Here is a 20,377-nt window from a genome sequence, read left to right on the forward strand (position 1 = left end):
CAGTTTGTGCTCTCTTACCATCAGTAATTCCACCCTCACCACTATAAATATTGATCAATTCCTGAAGTTCATTTTCACCATGTTCATCAAGACTGTTGGCATTTCTTGGGACTTTGGATGGGTTCAGCATAGTCTTTAGAAGCTGAAGGTTTTTTCATTGATTGTTCATGAAATCTCTCATCTAAGTTTTCTACAAGTTTGCCATGATAGCTGTTTGCATCATTCTGAAACTGCAGCCGGAGTTCTCTATCTGTTACCTTCATTCCATGATATAAAGACTTTGATTTTGCGAGTTCATCGTATATATATATATATATATATATATATAATCTTTTGCAATTGATTTCTGAAAACGTATCCTTTCTTTGTTCCAGAAATTATTGAATAAACCAAACGACCAACATGCTGATATTCTAATCTTAATCACATTTAATTTATAGATTTTGACATTATTACATCACTTCATGAATTTCGTTTTAGTCAAGGCATTTTATTCCAACAATATATTGATTTCTATAGATTTTGGAAACTTATTTTGTTTTCGTAAAAAAAAGGTCAAAAACATTGTTTTTTTCTTTTTTTACTAAAGACAATTGACGGGTTTTATCATGAGACAAATTATTTAAAAGAAAGTGGCATATTGGATTATTTTAGTATATTTTGTTCCTTCACTTCGTCCATCTATCTTCTTAAAAGTTCCTTCATTTGCTCTTGTTGTGTATCCTTCTTTCATTCTAATATTTTCATAATACTCATCATTGCATAAATCACATTATGCAAACATGACTGCTCTAAACGTGATCTATCTATCAGGATTGACCGCTTATAATTTAAAATTGCATGAATGGAAACACTGTGCAAACTGTAAGAATCCATGAATAGGACCATGCTACATTTGCACAGCGTTTATTCTGTACATTGTGCAGATTTACAAAGTTAATTGGTTTACAATTCACTGAACTTTCATAAATAAATTGTCAGTCTTAATAATTAAATTTTACATCTATTGAACACAGAATAACTGTCCCCAGTAAATCTGATATGTATTCATTCTAGCCGCCATTATATTGCATACATGAATACATTATAAATAGCGATAAATACCTGTAATTTGTTTAGTCAGTAAATAACGGTTCTGTTAACCTGGCTGCTAGGCGCAAATTGACCTCTAGTTGGTACAATCTTCAGACCTACAACATATATTGAACAATTAACTCATATTTAAACAGAATTAAATCAACGGTGGACTAATACGCAACTGATTAAATATACAATATAATTTCCAATTAGTTTAATTCGCGTGCCCGTATTTTATCAATGTCGAAATTAGGGAGTAGCACCAACCACGGTTAGTTACAACTTGTTCCTAAGAAAGAGTTATTTACACCAAAGCACGAATCAATAAACATGATCAGTGATAATAGATTATATTAAATGTCTGTAAAAAGCAAAGAAGAAAATGTTGCAATCAATATCAATAAACAACGCGTTCTTGTAAATAATAGAAAAAGCAAACAAAAGTCACCCGACTGAAAATCAAATTGCTGCATTGAATTCAGGGGTGAATCTTCTTTTCTGTAACGTTTTGATCAATAAGGACTTTTCAGCTTTCAAGACGAGGTACCGCTAAAATGCTCAAAGTCTAGCAAAAATAATTAATTTAAATTGCAGTTGGAACTAAAGAGAATGTGTGCTTTTATAAAGTATGTTTAGGGTAAAGTGCCATACAAAACACGAAAATGCAACTTTGTACAAGAGAGAGTTGAAATAAAAGAATTAGAACTGGCAGGCAAAGCACGTCCCCAACATTTACACACAATTCAGGATTTGATATTACCAGAAATGTTAGGTTAATGCCCCTTTTAAAATTAATGGAGACAGCTCATATTAATTGAAAAATCAAAGAATTGCTTCCATAGTGACGTCAAGACCAATATGTCAATAAATCTTCTCAGAAAGAGTTTGGGTAAAATATGTCTCATATGAGTACTTTCAAATCTCACTCTGGCACAACATTAGGAATCAAATTCTCATTAGACTGATCAGAAATCTTTATATCACTCATATTAGATGACTATTAGTGAAACTGAAGCCAAACAAGGCCCAGTTTATAGTAGAGAAACACAATCAGAAGTTACCTAAGGCTCATCTGCAACTTACTCCTGTATTTGATGAACCATTCAGAAGAATGTTAGACTGTATTGGTCCCTTACATAAGACCAAGTCAGGCAATCAATACTTGCTAACTATAATTGTATGCATTCACAAGATTTCCAGAGGCAAAATTCCTTTGAGGAATATTAAAACTTCAACCATACTAAAAGCTTTGATAAAGTTTTATAAACACTATTTTTCATTTAAAATAGATTTCCAGTCTGACGAAGGATACAATTGTACGTCTGGATATTTCCAGCAAGTTATGCATTGGCGTTAGGCATCTAACAGTTTATATCTTCTGCCTATCACCCTGAAAGTCAAGGAGCTTTAGAAAGATTTCATCAAATTTAATTCGGATTGGGATGAGGGTGTTTATTTGCTATTGTTTGCTTTTAGGGAGTCAGTTCAAGAATCATTAGGTTTGATCCCTTTGAGCTAGCGTTTGAATATTCTGTCCCTGGACCATTGAAGTTATTACAAGAGAAACTTATTTCAAATAAAGATTTCAATATAACTCTTCTTGGCTATGTCTCTGATTTCAAGTATAAAGTGCCTAAGGTTTGTAATTAAGTAAGAACTAATTTTCACTGTATTCAAAAATGATATAAGATATGACAAGCACAAAGGGAAGGAGTTTTCAGCCTGGTCATAGAGTTTGACCATTCTCAAATCCTCTTCAACTAAGTATTCAATTCAATTCAATTGAAAAGAAAGTAAGTGACGTAAAATATATCATTATCCCTGATGCCAGAAGGAAACAGAAACAACTCTGAGATATAAACATGTTAAAGGAGTATGTTGATAAAGATAGATCTGTTGATCATTGAGTAAATTTAGTTGCACCTGTCACACACACAAAGGATTTAAACGATGGCGTGCTATCTGACTTTTGTGACTTTGGTCTAATCAATCTTCGGAATTCTGAAATATTAAACAATATGGATTAGAAACGTTCATATCTACATCCACAAGAAAAAAAGTGAACCATTACAGCTTTTATCTGAATACAAGCACTTGTTTCCAGATCAAACATGAAATATACAATCTATCATGATGTTGTAATCGTATATTTTACACCTGTGAAACAGCATCCTTACAAGCTGAATTCTCAAGAAGAATGTTTGAAAATATTAATTCAGTATTTGCTGAAGACTGATATCATAGAACCAAGTAAAAGTAATTGGCGTGCTCCATGTATTCTTGTGCCGAAACACATAATACTTTCTGCATGTGTACTGTCTATAGCAAGGTGTACAGTGTCACCAAAACGGGTAAATTAAAGGCCATATTAACGGGTGCACCAGTTCTTTCAGCTCCAGATTTCAGTCAATAATTAAAAAGTCTGCTGATGCGAATAATGATAGGGTTGGTGGAGTACTGATTCAAGATCACAAACACCTTACTTTCATGAACAAAACGAAAAACAAACCAGAAACTGTGGAGGTGGAGTTTGAAATTGCTGAGATGTAACATTGATATTAGAAAAAATATAATCTGATTGCAGATGTACTTTCACGTGCATAAAAGTAATATAGATTATATATATTTTTGTATCATTCATAGGACAGCTTCCTGTGTAAATTTAATTATATGTGTATTTACTATGTACAAATTTTATGTATATCTATATTGTGTTTACTTTTTGCCTATGATTGTAGATTGTAACTGTTATTTGTAAAAATCATATTACATAGCTAACTTTTGCCCATCTTGGTAGACTATACTTTAAGATAATGATGATTTGTAAACAACTTGTTTACTAGGATTCTGAATTCAAAACAATAGGTTTTCCCATGGGGAAAAAACAACTTTGGTCTACCTGATGGTTGTCATGTTCTTTACTGAAATTTAAGGTCATGTTGTTTACTTAAATTTAAGTAAACAGATCTGACCTTGTTCATGAATTTAATGGGCAAATGACCCACATCCTAGTCCTCTTATTTTGTCTTAGGTTTTCATGTAACGTTCTGTAAGATCAACAGAATTAATTATTCTTATTTTAACTTTGGAATTTACTCCTACATTTTACACCTATTACTATGACATGCATTAGTGCTTAAAAGAATTTTAAAGAAAATGCTATTGACAACATGTACATATTTATATTCATCTTCATAATAATTATACATGGGTTCAGTGTATTTGCAAAAGATTTATTTAATTCCAATCGTAGTATCTGTTCCATCAGGTTACAGTCTTTCAAAATAACCAAAGTGAAATCTGACTTGCAAAATTAAAGTCACAGAAGAAGGAATAATACAGAAAGAAAGGACAGATTGTACCGTCACTCTTTTTCTTAAGGAACTCGGGTAGAGTCAGTTAAATTAATCAAATAGAAATGTTTCAAGTACAATTTTAGTTATTTATTTCACGGTTCAATGCATATAAAAATGGCATACAAACAATATGAAGAAATTAAGAACTTACTATTTTTTGATCGAGAAACAGACAAACAGATCCAAGTGAGTGTGTGAGAGAGCTCGAACTAACATATTCATGTTTGAATAGTTTTACATCAAAACAATGAAATCCAATTCAAATATCCACACATAAAATGAAGAAAAAAAAAACGATGACTGAAGGAGGAAAGGTGAAATCGAGATTTGACCATCAGTCATAATGTCCTCTTCTACACGAGTCTGTATATTAGAGCAATTCTTTTCTAAGCAGGTACAATACACTTGGATGGAATCAATCCACCCATTTTCTTTCTCGTGATCCTTGATGTCCTCTGTCCATACACCATTCCTATGGAGTTGGGAGGTGTCATCTGCTCCACATTGTCACCTAGAAAAAGATAGACACCGTAAATCGTAATAGCTTCATTCACTTTTGTAAAAGGTCAACTCAGCATATTAGCGACACGAATATATTGGAAATAATTGACATTCTTACTATTTGTCATTGGTGAAAACATTTTTAAAGAATACATTTTCTGCAAAATTTGTTAGAGCTTTTGATTGCTCAAAATTTTATTATAACAAGTTGATATAAGTATGTGTAACTGCAGAATGTGCACTGAAAATTGAAAAATTCAACAATGCCATAAAAACAACAATAAGGGATACCTTAATTTAACCGACCCTTATAGGATGTACTGTATAGTGACTATAGGCATTTAGAAAAATAAAAAGGAATTTTTCAACATTTCTTAAACAAAAATTTAAACAAAAACAAAAGATAAATAAATTTAAAAAAGGTTAAAATTCTCACCTGATATTCATTTCCAGACATTCCTTCTTTCTGTGCTCATTAATAGCCACAGCCTTTGCACGTCGGTTAAGTCTTCTCACCCAACAAAAGAAGATCTAATGAAAGAAAGCTAACAGCTTGTAAAGTACATTGTAAGGATCAGTGGGTGAAGCTAGATGTGTACCAGTGACTTTTTGATTATTACCACAACCCTTGTAAGGATCAGAAGGTGGAGCTAAATATGTATATGACCTTTTGATTATTACCACAACCTTGTAAGGATCAGTAGGTGGAGCTAAATGCGTATCAGTGACCTTTTCATTATTACCATAACCCTTGTAAAGATCAGTAAGTGGAGCTAAATGTGTATCAGTGACCTTTTGAATATTACCACAACCCTTGTAAGGATCAGTAGGTGGAGCTAAATGTGTATCAGTGACCTTTTCCTTATTACCACAACCCTTGTAAGGATCAGTAGGTGGAGCTAAATGTGTATCAGTGATCTTTTGAATATTACCACAACCCTTGTAAGGAACAGTAGGTGGAGCTAGATGTGTACCAGTGATCTACTGATTATTACTATAACCCTTGTTAGGAAAAGTATGTGAGCTAAATCTCTACTGGTGATGTATTAATTGCTATCACACACAAAAATTGTTAGGAAATAACAGCAATGGATTCTAATCAGGCTCCGTTCATCCATCAAGACATTTGAAATAATAAAACAGTCTCGAATTTCTTACATAAGCTTGAAAGGCTTTTTAATTTTTTACTCTTATTGGAGTGAGAGTGTACACTATGCATTTTGATGCTCTCAATACTGGTATTTTCGTTACGAATATTAAGGAATAAAGTGTATTTATATTATTTGAAGCTATAAGTACAGGCTCTTACAATTGGAACAGAATGGATGTAACCTACCACAGCTGTCAACTTGGGTCAAAGGCTTATGCTCTTCTTACTTTTCCTCTTTATGTTCATCTCCTGGAATAAAATGTAGGTGGCGCTTTGTACAAGCTATGTTGCAAATTGTTTTAGATATTTTTATATAATTTGTGTATCAAATTGTTTCCTTAAATATTTTGTGACCAAAATGAGCGCAAAATCTGAAACAATTTCTGAAACTCTAGCTTTGGTAAGCGGCAACAATTACAACAATCATAGATAATTCCATTTCGGACAAGGGTTCATTTTTGTTACATGGCTTTTAACTCCATAGCAATATTAAGTGTTATGTATTTATGAAACATGTTCTCCTTCATAATTGATTTCAACAGGTCATACTTGTGCATATTGTTTTAAACACGGAACGTACTGCCACTGGAGCATGATGGGTTTATATGGTCTATCGGCTGGGCTAATGGGATTGTTCTCCTCCACCTTCTTCTTTTCTTGCTTATGTTCATCTTCGAAAATATTGTGGCATGTAACTGTACCGATTGCACATTGTGAAAGCAAGAATAATCACAATTACAACAAAAATACTTCCAATTGGTAAAACAGTTGTTTTTTGGTTTACAATGTTAAGTCTTATGCATTTGTTAACAAATATTCTTCGTCACAACTTTTTTCAATAAAAACTTTTTTTTGTGTATAAATTTTTAGATACGAAACTTACCATTGGACACAATGGATCATGCATTCTGTCGTGACTATCCACTATGGTAATGGGGTCGTTCCCTTTGAGTTCTTTCTTGTCTTTGCTATGTTCATCTCCCGAAAGACAGTTTGGTAAATAAATAGACTAAATGCACATTATCAAAATAAGGAGTTACAACATCGAGAAATCTAAAGGTTGATTTTTGATATAAGGACTTTATAGCAAAACAGTATCAAGTCTTATCAATTTTTCAACTATGGCTTGTGTAATAGATTTGTTCTCCTCAATTTCCTTTCATTTGTTCACCATGATTGATCTGCTGAAAGACATTGTGGCAGATACCTGTCGTAAATGTTCATTGTGAATACAACACCAAAACAACTACAACTACACGTAATTATATGTACAAATGTTGATTTATGTTACGAGGCATTTCTCATAACAACTATTTCAAGTTATCTGAATTTATCAATTATGTTTTATTCATAATTTGTCTAAACAGATCATATTTGTGTCAACATTTTTAGACGCTTAATTTACCATTGGGCAGAAGGGATTTTATAGTCTATCGTAACTATCGGCTGGGTAAGGATATTGTCATACTCCACCTCATTCTTTTCTTCTCTATGTTCATCTGTTGAAAGTAAACGTACATTGTGAAAACAATATCATATCTAACGATTCATTATTTGGTTTAATTATACTTAATATGAATTTAAGCAGGATTTCGGATCAAATGCTCTCACCCTTCTCCTACCTTCAATCCAAATTTAAAAATAAAAAAACTAAAGACATCGATGTGAATCCCCGACGTTTGGTCTGATTAAGCAAATTAAGATTTCATCAGTTGGAGGAAGTTCCTAAATTTGCGTTGGAGGGTTAATTAGAATAAGTCTTCGTTTAAACGAACATCTTGGCTTGAAGTTCATAATTTCCAATAACCTACGGAGAACTGATATTTGAGAGCCAACAAATAAATAATAATATCAGACTGACGTGATAAATACCCTATTCCAACTCAAAAAATGATCAACGCAAGAGTTGAAACAGGGAGAATATGACAACTGTCAAGCTACTTTTAATCCCAACTACAATTTATTTTCATGGTTTCAAAATATCCAGCTATTACAGGGTTATTCAATTTCTCGCACCCACTATTAAACGCATTTCATACGATTTCTAAGCAAGCAAATTTGCGACTGTTTAATTTCGTTTAGACGTTCTTTGCATGAATTTACGAATAGCATGGGAACAAAGAGTGTATATTATTCAGCCATAATATCGTCGAGTGCTGCAATCTTATTACGAGTTTCTGAGTTTTGTGGAAATTATTTGTATATTTGTTTATCCCTGTTTGTTCAAGAACGTCTATCAAAAAGGCACTTACAATTAAAACAGAAAGGATTGTACAGACAATCACAGGCTTATTCTCCTCTTTAGTTTCTTCTCCATCTTCATCTTTTGCAACATATTTCGGAACCTGATTATTTCGGTTTGAAAATGAAAAGAAGCAAAATGACAGACAGTCAATAGAAGTCATATATCCAGTTTTCATTATTGGATACTGTTAAGATTTTGCGAAAGTTGCATTGTAGTAGCTTCTGTAGTGCCACCCTACAAAATAACATGTTGGGGTATATTTCATTCCCAACTTTCCGTGTCCCCTTAGAACAAGAAAAAAAAAAAAAAGACAATAGGGACGGATATGACCCGTAAGTTAAAGATAACATCCATAAGAATGAGTTTGAGTATTTGGTAGAAATAACTTAATAATGTATTTAATATGACGATCTCTCGATCGATTGATCAACTGATCGATATCTGCCTGTTCATGTCTCACACTATACCCCCCCCCCCTTCCTCTATCTCTCTTACTAGCAATATTGACAACTGAACGATAGCATACTTCTTTCATAGAAAGGACTGTGAATGGTGTCATAGTTGTCCAGTGATTGGCTTTCCACTATAGTCAGTTAATCTGGGATAATTTTGTTTCTTTGAAAAAATGAATGAATTGTTCTGATTTATAATATCAAAGATAGCAATACTGTGTGCTATGACTTATTGACTTCAGGGTACTATTAGTTTTTACAAAGTATGAGTCGTCTATCATTGTTCTTATCTGAGGATACGATATTTTACATTGCATAAATTACTGTCTTGTTTTATTTTGTTGATGAGTGGTGCAAACTATATCAATAATTTTACTCGCCTAAAAACAGATTGGCAGCCTCTGCATATAAACAGGAGGATACACAAGCAAAACCTGTCCTTTCTTCCATCTTTTCCATTTCCAATCGCAGAGCAGATTCTGTCTGAGTTATACCTATAAATCAATCATAAAAGAGATTATGAATTTATATATCTAACTGAAAACAGACTGAGATAGCCCATTATGTGTGATGAATTTGTCAATGTATGGGGAATGCATTGACGGAATAAATGTTTTGAAGGGAGAAGGAGAACGACTGAGTGATAGACTTTATTTGGTCGCATGTTTAGTTGACAAATCATTTATTCAGTTCATAAATATCCTGGAAGATGATGGATAGATGGAAGGGTAACTATAGTATTTTGTTATTACTTAAACAATAAAGTACTTGGCGTTTCAGTACACAAACACAGAAAGGTTCTTAGCAATAAGCAGCGTTCCATCTAGAGCTGAAAAGCATGGTGATCCGTCTTACTCCTTTTCGCAAGTAAAAATGGTCAAATGATTAATTTTTACTAAAGAAGAAATGATATGCGCACCTCACCCCACCTCCTTTTGTGAATGAAAATATCATCGAGAAAACAACGCTTATTAAAGAAGCAAACAGCAAAACATGTAGAAAAATTACAGTCAAAGGTGAGTTGTCTCAGAATATTAACTTTATCAGACACATTCTTGCACCATTTTTCCGCCTTCTCTACAAACTCTCTCTCCAGCTGGGTACATAATTGCATCACAGAGGACCAGAATGGAAAGTCTCTGAAGAAAAGAGATGCATGACTCGTTTGCTCTGTTGTAATTCTAATAACTTGAGTTAACACATAATAAATACCATTATTCATGCAGCTAAATGCCCGAAATAAAGACGGAAAGTTGCAATTATTTCAAATACTATCAATGTACCAAACAGTGGACTGAAACAACTGACTATATTACTAATTAGATGCATAAGTTGACTAATCGATTAACTGAGCGGATGCATGAATTGGTGGACCGATTTACTAAGTGGTTGCATGGAATGACCGACTAGCTAACTGCAAGTATGTCTGCCTGGATAATTCTGATTGACTACCTGCCAGTGAATTCGCCTGGATGACACATTAGATGCGTTGACTAACCGTCTGGCTAAATGAATAAATGACTTGATACATGGACTGATGGAGTGAATTGATCCGGTTGATCCAAACAAACATTTTAACTAACAAAAGAGGTTGAGACTTACACTGCATCGACCTGTCTTCCTTGCTAAGTACCCATCTAACCGCTGGATAACTATGCAAGCGGCTAAATGACTTATTTACCAACTCGCCATCTAAGCAGTTAAATCGACTGAGATAAATGACAACTAATTACAGCATACAGCCTAACAACTTATCAGGCTCCCTTATTTACCATTCACTAAATTAATGCTGCAACATATTTAGATATTCACTGCATACGAGTGAAGTTAATAATCATGTTGACTCAGATATGAAAACACTGGAATAAAGCCAGGTTGTTTCACAACATCATTAGGCTTGGATACTTGTTTGATAAATTTTTAGTTTAAAAGTCGTACATTATATGAGAATATGTAACCGACACCGATGTCGCAACCTACGTTATCCTTCATATCCTTTAAAGATATATCTGAAACAAAGCAAGACATTGAAAACAAAGCAAGATGTGTGAAATAGTACTTATGATAATACACTAGCTAATCCTGAGTCCATTAAATAACTTTAAATTTACCATTTTGTTGAAATTTATCACTGTCTGAAAAAAACACGTATTAAATACAAGCACGGCGCTAGACTAATACTTACAACCTCCCATGACAACCACCTAATGACGTCGAGAATGACGCTTTGGATCTGAACGCTTGTTAGATCACTAGAGCTTGGTACAGAGACTTTTTTTAATCGTGATATAAAGCAGTATTTCTGAACATACTGCCATACAAAGCACGGTATACTGGAATTATATTAGGAACCAACAAGTCAGTGTACTGGGGCAGGGTCCTGAACTTTGTTGTTTAATTTCTGTCTGTCAATACATGGAAATATAACTTTTATTTTCATTTATAGCAAAATAGACCATATTATATCTATGATATTATTTTGAAGAAAAAAATTAATTACCTTGAGATAAAAGAAAAGACAGTATATCAGCTAAAGAAAAATCACAGTCCCCTAACCTCCCCCGAAAATGAAATAGCCAGTATCTTATACTAGACGAATTTACTAAGTGTCTGTAATTTGTTGTATTAGTTGAAATCCTAAAGCAGTAACTAAAGTGGAATGATTAAACTTACGCTGTAGCAACTACTGTGAAAGTCTGACACCGTGCTGACATTAGAAAATCCATTGTTAAAATAGCAAGTAGTGACAATTATTTAAACAATAATTTTCTTAATCACATTCTCCATTTGCTTCCAAATGCTGTATTATTCTCTGAGATTTTGTTAGGTAATTCTACGTTTTAGGCAGATGTTGTTCTTTTCAGAGCATGGCTTGATGACTCTTGTTCAGCTTGAAGTAACTGTAAATATCACGCATTGTAGGAAACCCACTTGTGATCGACTTCCATGCTATTTCAGTGATGAATGCAGTAGTATGGAATCAACCATTTAATTTTTTGGGGTGTTAAATAATGCCCTAAAATACTTTGAAAGAACTATTCCTGCTCTGATTTACTGGGGGAGAAAAAGAACTTCTTATATCAATTCTATTAGTTAAAAAAAAAATTCAGGTAAAACAACAACAAACCTCCGTTAGCAAAAAAATTCCTGGCACCCCAACCCTACACTCTTACCTTCCAAGAAAATTAGATGGTCAGTCCCTAACGGAATTGATCATATGCGGGATTCCAATGATGAATATAACGTTGAGCTATAGTAATTAGTGTCATATCTTTTTCTGACTTTTGAGAGTGAACAATGGGATTAGACTGATGATTTTGTATCTGTTTTGCCAGCTGTTAATTTCTTTTGTAGCTTAACTAAATCACCTTCTTGGGGGACCACTTTTTCGAGTGCTACAAGATGCACTTCAAATAATTCGTTTAAATGTATGTGTATTTCTATGTTCAGTAGTGGCCCATCTAAAGCCTTTTAAGGGAATATATTGGCACACGACCCACCACATAATTCAAATACATATTAAAGGATTTGGGTACAGGTCTTTGAAATTCTTATCACTGTAGTAAGAAAATGTCAGAATATATGATAAAAACCAAAAACCAATATTTGAAAATTAAATTCACTTAGTTTCGGAACAGTTTTAATCCCTAGTATTTTAAGAGAGAGAGAGAGAGAGAGAGAGAGAGTACATTGAAATTAAAACAATAAAAACTGATGGGAAAAACACCCCCTCCCCTTTACACACGTGTACAGGTTTTGATGTTACCAGAAATATTAGGTTAGTAATCCATATTAAAGAAAACGAAGTATATCAATACTTTGCTCTTTTTGAGAACATTGCTGAAAATCTTAAATGGCTAAGTGAGCATTTATTTTTGTTATTATAAACTGTACTTACTGGCAAAGCTTGTGAACTCTGCAATTCACTGTCGAGTGTGACATTGTTAATGTTCCTCTCCACTGTGTCAGTTTGGCATCAAACGTAGTCTCAGGACCCATGACTGTTGGAACAGTGCGTTCTTTATCCTGCGAGGGTATAATTTATTACAAAGCAATGACCTAGCTGGAGATAAGGTTGTTGTTAATCCACTTGTAACTGACAAGCATTGTTTGGATCAGAAAGTTGAACCTGTTGAAAATAAAATCCCTGATTTATAACCTTTGCTTGTGCAGTTACTAGATCTATGGCAAAAAAAGCTTTTAAGATTGATGTTGATTGGGAAATTATTCCTTTAGGTGATACATTGGTTAGTCTTTTGATGGGGTCACTTTTGCTCCTAGTTTGACCAGCCAGAAGGTTTTGATAACAGTGATCCTCTTTTCATTACTCATTCTCTTTATTCTAATTGGGTGACAAAACAATCACTTGTTGTCGAATATAAACAAGATCCTGAGATATCCTATTTGTTTCAGAGGGCTATTAGTAAAACTGAAGCCACAAAAGTGCCAGTTAGTTATTTTCTGAAAAATGGGGTCCTTTTGAGACGACGGAGACCACCTGTCGGTGATGATTGATCAGTGAGTGTTCAAATTGTTGATCTGAACTCATATTGATAGGAAATTCATAGTCTTACCTATGGAACTCATTGGCTGGTCATTTAGGAGTCAGTAAGTCTTATCACAAGATCTTAAATTATTTTTATTGGCCGAAAATTAAAAGTGATATTTCTAAGTAATGTAGTTCTTGTCATACTTGTAAATCGAAAGGGAAACCCAATCAGAAGATACCTAAAAATCCCCACCCCCTACTAAAATTTAAATGGTTGATCCCTAAATCATTGAGGGATGCTCCTACATGTGGCAATAAAGCATAAAAGTGTCCAACAAAAATTACATTTTAAATCTGTGAATTAATATTTAGTTCAGTTCCATCATTTTATGACAAGGGATACAATATCCAAAAGTTAACGTGAGTTTCCAGAAATGTCAGTTTACAATCAGATTAACTCATGAAGAAAAATAAAGTATCAGTTTTAGATAAATGACAAGCATTGCACATCAGAACACAACTGCATATAAATAGGTCACATTTAATCTATGCCAGTTTTCACAATGTGCTTCTAAAGCTTGATGTGTTTACATTAAGTACTGTGACACATATGCCATAAATTTTTGTGAGCTTTACAGTTTTATTAAATTTAACAAGGCTGCCTTTTGAGCAAAGTTTGTGCACATAATATATTTCTAATCAAACTGTAACAGTAATATTTATGAGCATAATGCTATATTTAAAACATATTTTTTTCTGCAAAGGCAAAGTAAATTGTTAATAAGAAAATTATATTTGCTCCTTAGAAATTTGCTAAAAAATTATGTTGATATTTCAAAATTAAATATTTGCTAACATTTGATACTAAAATATTTTTTTTATTTATAGTTACTCCATTGTAGGAAAGCTAATTTCAATCCATGTATCTGTGCCAAATAATGAATATGGCTGTGTAAGTTGTAAAAAAGATTGATTTGAGCAAAACAGCAATTGAATCTTTTATACAGTCATGTACGCACCGGTGGCCTAGTGGTTAGAGCATCTGCCTTGGATGTGGAAGGTCGTGGGTTCGATTCCCGGCCGAGTCATACCAAAGACTTACAAAATTGGTACTAACAGCTACCTTGCTTGGCGCTCAGCATTAAGAAGTTAGTGTTAGGACTGGTTGGCCTGGTGTCAGGATAATGTGACTGGGTGGGACATCATGCTACATGTCTTCGGTATGATGCCCCAGTGCTAGACATCACTATAAACTGCCACACTGCACACATCATAGCAATTTTTTTAAAGCTACGTTAAAAATCAAAATCACACACACACACACACACACACACACACACACACACACACACACACATATACAGTCATGTCAAAATCTTATGCATAAATGGTAAAAGTCACTCTGAATGAAAGAGGAAAAAATGATTTCGGACCAAAACTTACCATTTACTGGCTTATAAGATGAATCCAACTGCAAACTGCGCAGAGAAAGATCTGCCATCACACAATGCACTGGCAGATCTTGGTCTGTGCAGTTGGTTAGGAGTAATCAGTTGAACAAATAACATAGATTCTGATCTGCAGGCACATTATACTACAGCAGATCATGACATTTTTGTTTTCAGTTTGACTAGACTTACAAGCGCATATATATGGTAGTTATCAACATAGAAGACCATTAAACACAAGGAAGGTATATAATGTGCCATTCACAGTACCCTTGTTGAATATTAGTTACATTTCACTTGGATATTAATTGCCATATTTAAGTTGGATCTTAATTACCACATTTAAGTTAGATATTAATTACCATATTTAAGTTGGATCTTAATTACCACATTTAAGTTGGATATTACATGTAATTACATTTAAGTTAGATATTAATTACCATATTTAAGTTAGATATTAATTACCATATTTAAGTTGGATCTTAATTACCACATTTAAGTTAGATATTAATTACTATATTTAAGTTGGATATTAATTACCACATTTAAGTTGGATATTACATGTAATTACATTTAAGTTAGATATTAATTACCATATTTAAGTTGGATATTAATTACCACATTTAAGTTGGATATTACATGTAATTACATTTAAGTTAGATCTTAATTACCGATGGCAGTAATGGCGGCTATAGGTGGAAGCTAGTAAAGTGGGCTCTGTAGATTTTGGCAGTTATAAGTGGTTATTTTTACAGTGAAATGGTTCATACTTGTTGGGATTATGTGTGAATATTCAAGGAATGCAGGACATACAACATTATTGGTAGATCTTAATCAGTTTTGAAAAAAAATATGTTTTTCCATTCAAAATTCAAATATGATGGAATAGAGATGGAAGTTTAGTGGTGCAGTTTTGAGACATTCCCTACCTGATCTGTTTGACTCATTTACTTACTTCAGTGTAGTTTGCCTTCAATTGTAAGAATTGTTTGGCACATGGTGAGTAATAAATGTCAGTGTCACAACTGAGTAGTGAGAAAAAATTAGTCCAAACAAGATTATCTACAAGTATGAGTGGAAAGAAAGATCAAGGCAAGCAACAAATAAAAACCAGATGACAGAGTGGCACCCTAATGGAGACATCTGACACAAGTATGAGTGAATCAACCTTGAGTACAATTCAGCTGGACTTGGATGAAATAAAGCAAAGTCTCAGAGGGAGCATTTCAAAAGCAGATTTCACATCTGCTATTGCTGACTTGGTGAAAAAGGATGACCTAGCAGAAATTGTTACAACTATTGTGAGGAAACTGTTAGAGAATGTGAAGGAAGATCTGAGAAAGGAGATAGTAGCAGAAAGTGAGAGGGTAATAAAGGAGAGGACAGAAGAGTTGATGGACAGGGTGGATTCACTGGAATTTGAAAACCACCAACTGTTAGAAAAATTACAAGAAGTAAAGAAGGAAAATGATAAAATGAGGATTGATATGAAAGATTATGAGAGGAGATCAAAGCAAGCAAGTGCAGCTTCAAACCAGTTCGAACAATATTCAAGGAAGCTGAACATAAAAGTTTTAGGGCTGGAGGAGGAGGAAAATGAAAATCTGAGAGAAAGAATTCCGAAGTTGGTGAAGGAAGTTACAAAAATTAATTTAGATAACAGGGACATAGTGGCTGTGCATAGGATTCCAGGTCGACAGGGACAACCAAGGCCAGTGATTGTCAAATTCTGGAGTCTGGATTGTAAACTTCCAATTATCAAGAAGCGGAAGGAGTTTCTGCAGTACAAAGGAATTAGACTGGTAGAGGATGTAACCAGGCTGAATACTGAACTTATAAATAAATTATCTAGGCATCAAGAAATTGACAGTGCATGGTACTTTAATGGATCTGTGTATGGTAAAACCAAATCAGGAAAAAGGATAAAATTTGACATCTATGATGAAATTGATGAGAAAATTAGATTATAAGTGTAATATGCAATTCTGTGAACTTATGAAATTGACCGAATAGGTATGTGAACTTTCGTTTTTATACTCCTTTTTCTACTCTAGTTTGTTTTAATATTTTGTTTATAAGACACTTCTTTCCCTCACCAATTTTATCCATAATTTATATGTCTGATGATTCAATGGTCCACTGTTATATCTCTCCCTAATAAATTCTCTCACTAGTTTATAAATCATCTTTCACTCTTATACTCTCATATACACATTTACTAAGTTGTTTACTCACTTTTCTCAACATTACTCTTCCATGATAAATCTCTCAGTCTCACATTTTTTGCTCATACATTCAATCACCCACCACTTCCTTGTATGCGCTCTTTCACTCTTTCTTTTTCTTCCCTTTTACCCCTTTTTTTCATTCATTAAGTTGTAATTTATATCCTTTTTAATCTGTGCCGTTTGGTTTACAAAACTATCTCTAGCTCCAGAAAGGTCTGTCAGAGGTGCATAAGAGTTATCACAAATGGAGTTGTTTCACTTGTTGTCCATAGTATACTGTATCAATGTCAAATGCAGCCAAAGCTACAGCCTTTACTGTAACACCATGGATGATTTTATTATGGATGTTTGTATTCTGTGTGAGTGTGAGTGTGAAAGCCATGCATATGATAAACTCAAGGTGATAATTACTTCATACATTCCTGTACAAGAATATGTATGTGTAAAATTTCTGCTGTTTTCATGGATAATAAAATAAAAATTATATCTATTAATGTTAGAGGCCTGCAAGGTTCAGTCTTAAAACGAAGGGATATTTTTCACTGGGTAAAACAAAAGAATGTATCTATAATATGCTTGCAAGAAACTCATAGTACAAAGAACGATGAAATATATTGGGCAGCTGAATGGGGATACAAATGTATATTTAGCCACTGCTCTAGTAAGAGTGCTGGGGTTGCAATATTTTTTAGAAATACTTTTGAATTTATAATTCATAGAGAAAGATGTGACAGTCAAGGGAGATTTATTATTTTAGATATTACAATTAATGGCAACAGAATAACCCTCGTGAATTTGTATGGTTATAATGATGATAATCCTAGCTTTTTTAGAAAGTTAAAGGAGGAGACTTTATGTTTTGAGAACTCATCAATTATAATGTGCGGAGACTGGAATACTGTTCAAGACTTAGATTTGGATACTTATAATATTTTACATGACAAACACCAACAGTCTAGGGCAGCGATTCAAGACCTGAAAAACGAATTGGAATTAATTGATCCCTGGCGAAATTCCAACCAAGACTTAAAGATGTATACCTGGAGGCAAAAATCTCCCTTGAAACAAAGTAGACTAGATTACTTTCTTGTATCAGATGACATTCATATGAATACAGCTGATGCATGTATCTTACCAGGGTACAAGACTGATCATTCAGCTATTGTTTTGAGTGTGGCGTTTTCAACGTTTCCAAGGGGAAAAGGATATTGGAAATTTAATACCCAACTGTTGAGGAACATTGAGTATACTGATTTGGTCAAAAAGTGTATAACTGACACTGTAAATGAATATTATGTAGGGGGAAATAAAGATGACTCTCTCCATGTTTCTCTTTCCTGTAACGACCAAATGTTCTTTGAAATTTTGAAAATGAAAATAAGATCTGAAACTATAGGTTATTCTATTAGGAAATCAAAAGAGAAACGGGAAAAATTAAAGAAAATTGAGCAGGAAATAATAGAAATTCAGGGGGGACTGTCGAATAACATAAATGGGGAAATTCTGGAAAATTTAGAGAGAAAAAAAACAGAATTAGAGGAATCTAGGAAAAAATACATAGAAGGTGTTATATTAAGATCTAAAGCTAGATGGTATGAATTTGGGGAAAAAAGCACAAAGTACTTTTTAAATCTTGAAAAAAGAAACTATGTTAATAAGACAATAAAGGAAATTATTTTAGATGATGGGACAAATATATCTGACCAAATAGATTTTTTAGAAGCACAAAAACAGTTTTATATGGAATTGTTCAAAAGTAGAATTGCTCAGCTTGATGATGAGGCTATTCATGAAACTCGAAATAGATTTTTTAATCACAATATTAAACTTAGTCGAGAGGAAAGAGAATCATGCGAGGGTCTGCTTACAATTAATGAATTTGGTATGTCTCTAAAACGGATGGAAAATGGAAAAAGTCCTGGCTCGGATGGATTCACTGTAGAGTTCTATAAATTCTTTTGGAAGTCTCTGGGGGGATTTATATGTAGATCAATAAATTACGGATATACTGTAGGAAAACTTTCAGATTTTCAGACTCAAGGAGTCATCACCTGTCTACCAAAGGAGGAAAAAGACAGAAGATATTTTAAAAACTGGAAACCTATATCACTTTTAAATACTGATTATAAGATTGCTTCGGGAGCAATTGCAGCTAGGATTAAAAAGGTTCTTCCATCAATAATCAGCGATACTCAGAAAGGATATATGAAGGGTAGATTCATTGGAGAAAACACCAGACTATTATATGATATCATGGACCAACTTGAGAATGAAAACAGATATGGTTTATTATTGTTAATAGATTTCGAAAAAGCCTTTGACTCAATTAACTGGATCTTTGTAGAAGAAGCTCTACAATCTTTTAATTTTGGTGATTCCATTTGTAAGTGGTTTAAACTGTTTTGTAATGACTCTAATAGTTGTGTTATAAATAATGGACATATGTCATCTTTTTTCAGACTTGAAAGAGGATGTCGTCAAGGAGATCCCCTTGCACCTTATTTGTTTATCATTGGAGTTGAGATTTTAGCTATAACTTTAAAGCAAAACGTGGATGTACGGGGAGTAATCTTTGACGCCAGTGAATATAAATTGGGTCAGTATGCCGATGACGCTTTTATTCTTCTTGATGGATCTAGTTTTTCTCTTGAAGCAACTATGAATATCTTGCAAGGTTTTTCTCTATTATCGGGACTTAAATGTAACATAACAAAAACAAAAGCTATTTGGATTGGAAACAGGAAATTTTCTAATGAAAGAATATGTCCCGAAATGGGCCTAATTTGGTCCTCTTCTAACTTTACACTCCTTGGCATAGAATTTTCTCCAGATTTACAACAGATGGTGGAAATCAATTATATGAAGAAACTAACAAAGGCAAAACGAATACTGGCAAGCTGGAGTCAAAGACATCTATCAATAGTTGGTAAAGTAATTGTTGTAAAGACTCTTGTTCTGCCCATATTCATACATCTTTTTTCAGCACTTCCTAACCCATCAGCAAAAGTTGAAGCAGAACTAAATCGCATGTTATTTAAATTTGTATGGGGTGGAAAAGTAGAGAGAATAAAACGTGATATACTAGTTTCCCCAGAAAACGAGGGAGGACTAAATATGATACACATATTTTCATTCATTAGGTATATTAAGATAAGATGGGTTAAAATATTGCTGGAAAAGGAAGATGGAACGTGGCAGAACTTAGTCAATACAACTATACTCAGAAATAAAAAGGATATTTGGAATTTAGGGAGAAGGAAATTAGAAGAATTTTGTAAGTTCATTAAAAACAGTTTTTGGAGAGATGTAATTTTGGCAGTATCTAAATGGAAAGAAGAACCGCAAAATCCTAACGAGTATCTATCCATGAGTATTTTAAATTTTGTCCCCCCTAAAATGATCTATCAATACAAATCCTGGACAGAAGCTGG

The sequence above is a fragment of the Sinohyriopsis cumingii genome, chromosome 3 (genome assembly GCF_028554795.1).
Source record: "Sinohyriopsis cumingii isolate HCF-2022 chromosome 3, ASM2855479v2, whole genome shotgun sequence".
NCBI classification, from domain to species: Eukaryota; Metazoa; Mollusca; class Bivalvia; order Unionida; family Unionidae; genus Sinohyriopsis; species Sinohyriopsis cumingii.